The sequence below is a fragment of the Macrobrachium rosenbergii genome, chromosome 52, assembly GCF_040412425.1.
Source record: "Macrobrachium rosenbergii isolate ZJJX-2024 chromosome 52, ASM4041242v1, whole genome shotgun sequence".
Lineage (NCBI taxonomy): Eukaryota > Metazoa > Arthropoda > Malacostraca > Decapoda > Palaemonidae > Macrobrachium > Macrobrachium rosenbergii.
The window spans coordinates 12,002,242-12,010,031 of NC_089792.1; positions in this window are offsets into that span (position 1 = coordinate 12,002,242).

Consider the following 7,790-nt stretch of genomic DNA (forward strand, 5'->3'; position numbering starts at 1 on the left):
CAGAACCAACTCGCGCTTCACTTGTATGTCGACGAATAGTCCTAGAAAACTAATTAATAAAATGCGCCGAAGTGTCTCCGGTGCAATCGAGTTTGCTGTACAGCCACTACAGCGTACAATCAAGGCCACTGAAAACAGATCTATCTTTCGGTGGTCTCGGTATAATGCTGTATGAGCCGCGGTCCATGAAACTTTAACTGCGGCCAGAAGCACGATTATAGCTAACTTTAACCTTAAATAAAATAAAAACTACTGAGGCTAGAGTGCTGCAATTTGGTATGTTTGATAATGCAGCCCTCTAGCCTCAGTAGTTTTCAGGATCTGAGGGCGAACATAAAAAGTGCGGAAGGACAGACAAAGCCGGCACAATAGTTTTCTTTTACAGAAAACTAAAAAGCGATAACGTTTTGCAGTTCAGTCTTTAGAGGAATTTTGCAGGAATATGCCTTGATGCAAAGAGATTTGCATGTGGTCATTTATCGCTGATTTTTATAACATTTAAGCGTTGTATATAGCCTTAATCTTATCTTCGAGGAACACATAGCCAATTAATTTGAAAACACATTTACTTTGTCGACCTTGCATGCGTCTGGGAATCCAATCATTCCCACATTTTTAGACCTCAGACATCATACGCCAACAGCAATAGAGCAATTATCCCGCACAGAAGTGAAATCATTTTAATAGAATGATTATGGATGTATCACACAATGGTTTCTATAGCAAATATTTTGCAATCGGCTACATCATGGGAATTAGTCAAAGATTTTTTTAGACATAGCTTACAACAAGCCTACAGACACTTAGAGAAGCCGCTATGGACACACACACACACACACACACACACACACACATATATATATATATATATATATATATATATATATATATATATATATATATATATATATTAAAATATATATATATATATAGAAAAACTCTTGAGTCATGCGACACTGTAGCCAAGTGACTTAATTAAATTATCTCCTTGTGCAAACGGCGATGAAACAGACAGTTTACTCTCCTTTCTAGTGATTGTAAGGTAACTGTATTCAAATTAAAAACCAAAAACTTTCTCTAAATAATATGAAAAATTTTAATGTTTCAGTTTTATGGCTGATTTTACCTAAAGCGTGTAACCCACTGCGATTCTTGCTGGCGTTTTCAAGTGGGAGATGTCACCGTTAGTCTCACAAATTTTTATAATTAAAAATAAATCAACGGATTGTTAACCGGATGTCAATCAAGTTTTGAATTGTTAACTGCAAACTTTGTTTTTTTTTATTTTAATCCGATTTAATTTTTCTTACGAGAATATCGTTTAAAAGCATGAAAAGTACTTGTAACATTTTATTTTTAGAAATCAGTCTCTTCAGAAGTTGATTTCAAAATGGTATTCCATTAAAAAAATACGACTTGGGTAAATTTTCGATTTTCGTGAACATTATCGAGTCCGTTCTACTTCCTCGACAAATACAGATTTTATCTGGTTTGATAATGATTCGTGATTCATTCCTAATATTTTTGTGATCTGTTTAGTTACAATTTCTTAATTCCTTTCTTATTGCATCGCTGCTCGTACATGAGGTAATCTTCTTATTGAAAACAAATAACAAATAAGTTAATAAATAAATAAATAATATACTTAATTAAATAAATAGATAGATAATCAGTTAAAACATGAATGTAATTAATGGATAAGTTGACACCGATTTGACAGTTTCATCATAAAAATTATTATAGTATAATTTTTTCTCGAAATGTCGAAATACCTGAATTATGAGTCCAATAATCTAATTTTGATTTGATCCTTCCAAAAACCTACTGCCTACGAAGTTGAACCATAGGTTGAGATTTTTCTTTGAATAACTATTTCATCCAGATTGTAACGTATTACAAGCCTCGGTTGGTTCGTCAAGCCTTTTTAATGTTTGCTTTTCCAAGATGTCCATTTTTGGTTTTGTATCCAAGCTCTACCGGACAACCAATAAGCGTTTAACGCAATATTTTCGTAGCGCACCTGGTCGCGTCGCAGGAGATGTAATGTGTGTGTGTGTGTGTGTGTGTGTGTGTGTGTGTGTGTGTATGTTTGCGCTTTCTCTGTTGGTTGAGGACACAGATTTCCTCTTTCCTTCTGGTTGAAGGCTTTTGTATAGAGAGAGCACTTACAGGCCACGCCGTGGTCTTTACGTATTATGTAGATGTGCCCTGGCATTGCAACATTGCGAAAACCCTTTTTAATGTCATCGTTCATCTACTTTCTTTTTCGTCCCCCACCCCAAGGCCCCACCCTTCCAGAACCACCCAAAGCCCCCTCCCACCCTTCAACCCATTTTGTTTTCCCTTCGTGTCTCCAAGCCCTATTTCCTTCTTCCCCCTCCCCCGTCCCTCCTCTCTCTCTCTCTCTCTCTCTCTCTCTCTCTCTCTCTCTCTTCCCCCTTTTGCAATCTCCCTCCGCCTTACCTCTCCTCTCCTTTCGTTTTTCTTTGCCTTCTCCTCTGCCCCATTCCAGCCCAACCCTCAGTCTCTCATTTTCTCCAACCTGGTAATCTTCCCTCTTCCTTTTATCCTGTCTCTGTATACTCCTCCATTCCATTCCTCCTCCCTACTTCCCATCTCTCCTGGGTATCCGCTCCTGCGTTTCTACCCCTCCTCCTCCTCCTCCCCCCCTCCTCCTCTTCCTCGTCCTAAGGTAAGGTGGGTCGTCCGTGCGATCTTTTCAACCAACTTCTTCCAATATTTTCTTAGATAACACATAGAGAGCATCAAAGCTTTAATCCTCCCCAGAGGGGGCCCCCTCCCTCCCTCCCCCACCCCCGGGGGGAGGGGGGTCCTTCCTGCCTGAATTCATTCCCAAAACATCTTAAAGTTCGTTCAGAGAGAAATTATGAGGTGGCCTCCGTTTTTGTTTCACGGCTTTCAACAGGACGATCGCTCTCTCTCTCTCTCTCTCTCTCTCTCTCTCTCTCTCTCTCTCTCTCTCTCCTAGTCGTGTCTCGAAACGTCCCGTTTCTCCGCTCCGTCTATCGCGTTTTTGTTGTAGTTGCTGCTGTTGTTGTTTTGTTGTTGTTCCTGTTGTTTGCTGTTGTTTGGTGTTGTTGGTGAAGGAATGAAGGAAAAACGCGAAAGGAGAGGATAAGCGGAAAAAAGTGGGAGACAATAAAACGGACACGATTCTCCATTTTTATGTGGTTTTCGGGACAGAAATGGACTACATTGTGATTCGATTGAAGAAATTGATGGAACGCTACAGTATGTTTGCAAATATATTTCCTGTCAATTAATATTTCCTATTGACGATACTGTTTACTCAGTCATCTGGGAATCCTATTCGATAAACATTTCCAATTTTAGTAACTAAATCAACTGAGCTCATGTGATGGGGATGTGGAACACTACAGTATGTTTACAAATATATTTCCTATTAATTAACATTTCCTATTGACGATACTGTTTACTAATATTCATCTGGGAATTCTATTCGATAAACATTTCCAATTTTAGCAACAAAAATGTTAACTGACCTCATGTAATGGGCATACGCAAATGCTTGGGGATACGTCACGACCAATAGTTTTGTGAACAATAAAAAATGCGCCGAAAAAAATGTTTCTTCAGCGCAATCGAGTTTTCTGTACAGCCACTACAGCGTTTAACCAAAGCCGCCGAAAACGGATTTATCTTTCTGTGGTCTCGGTATAATGCTGTATGAGCCGTGGCCCATGAAACTTTGACCACGGCCCGGTGGCGGCCTATCCTATATCGTTGCCAGGTGCACGATCATGGCCAACTTTGGCCTGAAATAAAATAAAAACTACCGAAGCTAGAGGGTTGCAATTTGGTATGTTTTGGTGGATGATCATCATACCAATTTGCAGCCCTCTAGCCTCAGTGGTTTTTAAGATCTGAGGGCGGAGAGGAAAAAGTGCGGACAGAAAAAATGTGGACAGAATGAAGTGCAGACGGAGAAGATAAAGCCGGCACAATAGTTTTCTTTTACAGAAATTAAAAACCATCTTCCAGAAAATGGGATATTGGTGGAAATTTTATTTTTTGGAGGATGGTAAGTTTGAAATTAGTAGGGACAAGAAACAAGATGCGTCTCAATTGAACATATTGCTAGCCTGTCTATTTACAGCTAACTGGCATGTACTAATGCAGAATAATAATGTCGATAGATAAATACATACAGAAAGAGAATATATATATATATATATATATATATATATATATATATATATATATATATATATATATATATATATATATATATATATATATACACATATACATGTATTATCATATCATATATCATATATATCATATATCATATCACGGTGGTATTTTACATACACAAACATTAAGCTACGAATGTCGTTCTCCCAGGTACCTGAATCATTTTTCGGTTATAATTCCCTTCCAAAAACGATATTCCCGAAGTAGAGCTAATTGGATAATTAACAACATTTACAGGTTAATGTTTATATACACATAAGCCTATAACTATCAACAGCAACATCCTACATCGCAATATCCTACAACAACAAGGCAGAGGCAGTGTAGTGAGCAAATTTACCCATTTGCGGCGGAATCCTTTAGCACCTTAGGTATGCAGGTGTTCGTCGGAGCAAAATCCTCCTCAGCCGAGAGGAGACGGCGACGCCTGAAGGAGGCTATGGCCATTTTCCTGCTCTTAACATGATTACGCTATCAATCTAATCCAATTATGAGGCGAGCTTCTTCCTAAGAGGCCTCGCTTCCTACGACGGCCGCGCAGAGGAAGAAGATGAAGAAGAAGAAGAAGAAGAAGAAGTTGGAGAGGGAGAAGAAGAATTGAAAGAGGCAAATGAAGGTGGTGGTAGATTGGAAGAAGGTGGTACACGGATAAATGAAGGAATTAAGAACAAAGAAGCGAAGGTAAGATGATATCGCCAAGGAGCAAGTGTATATATACACACACACACACATATATATATATATATATATATATATATATATATATATATATATACACACATAAATATATACACATATATATTGTATATTTATATATACATATATATTTATATTTATATATATATATGTAGCCTATATGTGTGTGTGTACATGTATGTATGTAAAGACCATGGCCGTGAGGTGCAGAGCCAGTTTCATGTTTGCTAGGTCCTTGGATCACACCTAGCCTAATATCCACCAATTCACCAAGGTGCACATGAACTCAAGAAAATGTGTGGGACCAGCAACCTCATCCTTCTGTCACTGCCCCACAGGGGATAAATGTACATGGTGAAATGAAAGTATATATATATATATATATATATATATATATATATATATATATATATATATATATATATATATATATATATATATATATATATATATATATATATATATATATATATATATATATATATATATCTAGATGTCAGAAACACAGAGGAGACTAGCAAGTTCAACAGACAACACCTGAACAAAATTTGAATTTTATAAAGTACCTGGTCATAGGAAATCCCCTTCAAAATGATTCTGTGTCTGTAGGCCTACAAAAAAAAACGAATGCTATTTGTCTTTTCTGACAATGTTTGCAGTAACAGAATTGCAATGATTTTTGTAAGATTTGTCAATCCCTTTCAATTGAGATGTTATAAAAAGGTGCATGTTGTCTTTTCTCATAATATGTACATAAACATAAAATCGTATTGTTTTTGTGAAAATTTTAAATCTTTTAAGTTGAAAAACTCTTCGCCACTATTAGTAAATGATGGTTTTGTAATTTTGACAAGAAAAGATTCACGATTTCTGCCTCTTATTTAATTAGTATATCGAGTATCATAATACATAAACTGTCAGAACTTTCTACGTTTCACACGGAAACTATATAACAGTATTTAAGCATCTATGTTTTTGCTTATAAGAGCTCATGAGTAGTTTGTCTAAGCGACGTAAAGTACTTTTCTTCTTGTAAAGTTCTCACTTTATCTGAAATACTACTTACATTTATAACACAACTCTCCCGTTCTTGATTATCTGTGTATTTCGTTCTGTTTCGTTTCCTACCTTTTGACGAATGAATGAGTCCTCATTATTTCCAACATTTCCTCATTTCGATCGTATCATTTGCATGAAATATTTTTCTAGTATATTTGCAATCTCAGTGCCATGTTCAAAAAAAATAATGAAGATTTTCAACGAATTAATATCGATACCAAACAAGTAAAAAATGCGCCGAAGTTACTTCAGCGCAATAGAGTTTCCTGCACGGCCGCTACAATGTATAATCAAGACCACTGAAAACAGATCTATCTTTCGGTGGTCTCGGCATGATGCTGTATGAGCCGCGGCCCATGGAACTAAGCACTGCCCGGTGGTGGCCTGTCCTACATCTTTGCCAGAAGAACAATTATGGCTAACTTTAACCATAAATAAAATAAAAACTACTGAGGCTAGAGGGCTGCAATTTGGTATGTTTGATGATTGGAGGGTGGATGATCAACATACCAGTTTGCAAGCCTCTAGCCTCAGTAGCTTTTAAGATCTGAGGGCGGACAGACAAATTGCAGACAGAGGAAAGTGTGGACAGAATAAAGTGCGGACGGACAGACAAAGCCGGCACAATAGTTTTCTTTCACAGAAAACTAAAAAAGAAGAATAGTTTCTCTTCCATTTTAAAAAAAGTCGTCGTACTCTTGTATTGCACGTCATATAACGACTGTTCTCATTTGAACGACTCACAGCATTTAGTTGTAAGTGAAAGAGCTGATGATTTCCTTGTGTTTTGAAGATATTAACATAATATTTGTATTAGATATATAAATACTTTAGTAATGTTTAACGTTTATGTACGCGATTATCTAATTGACTCGTGTTAACTTGTTTCATCTTGACAAGTGACATGTTTTGAGTATCTCTCTCTCTCTCTCTCTCTCTCTCTCTCTCTCTCTCTCTCTCTCTCTCTCTCTCTCTCTCTCTTTCTTGTTTTACCATTCGTCTTTGTTTCTGCTCATCATTTCATCTCACCAATTTTCATTTCTCCATTTCAGTTCCATTAGAAGCTCATTTGTGTGTGCATTCATCTGATTTTAATGACCTCTCTCTCTCTCTCTCTCTCTCTCTCTCTCTCTCTCTCTCTCTCTCTCTCTCTCTCTCTCTGCCTTGTTGTTTGCCATTCGTCTCTTCTTTTTATCGTTTCATTTCACCAACTTCAATTTCTCCATTCCAATTCCATTAGAAGCTCATTTGTGTGTGTCTTTCTCCGTTTTTAATGACTTCTAGTTCGTACTCTCTCTCTCTCTCTCTCTCTCTCTCTCTCTCTCTCTCTCTCTCTCTCTCTCTCTCTCTCTCTCCATGTCTCAATCTCGCTTCCTTTGCTCCTGTGTCCTGCACCCTGTATCCCCTCGTGGCTTTCTCATTCTGTGTCTCCGCGTCTTTCCTCCTCCTCCTTCGCCTCTTCCTCTTCCTCCCGTCCTCCATCTTCTCCACCTCCACCACCACCACCTCCTCCTCCTCCTCCTCCTCCTTCTCTTGCACCGTCCTCCGCCCCCGGCTTCTCAAAGGGGGAACCCAGCTAAGATCAACAATGTTAAAATTGCTAATATTGTTGCCGCAGCGCTCCAGCTATTTTGCTTGACGCGCCCAACGTGAGAGGCTCTGGACTGCCTGGGGCTGTTTACCCTTGCTCTCACGCCCGCACGCCCACGACGGGCTTTGGGCTGTAAACTCTCGCCCATAACAGACTTCTGGGCTTTTATAATTCTAAGGATTCTTCTTTTTTTTTTTGGGGTGGGAGG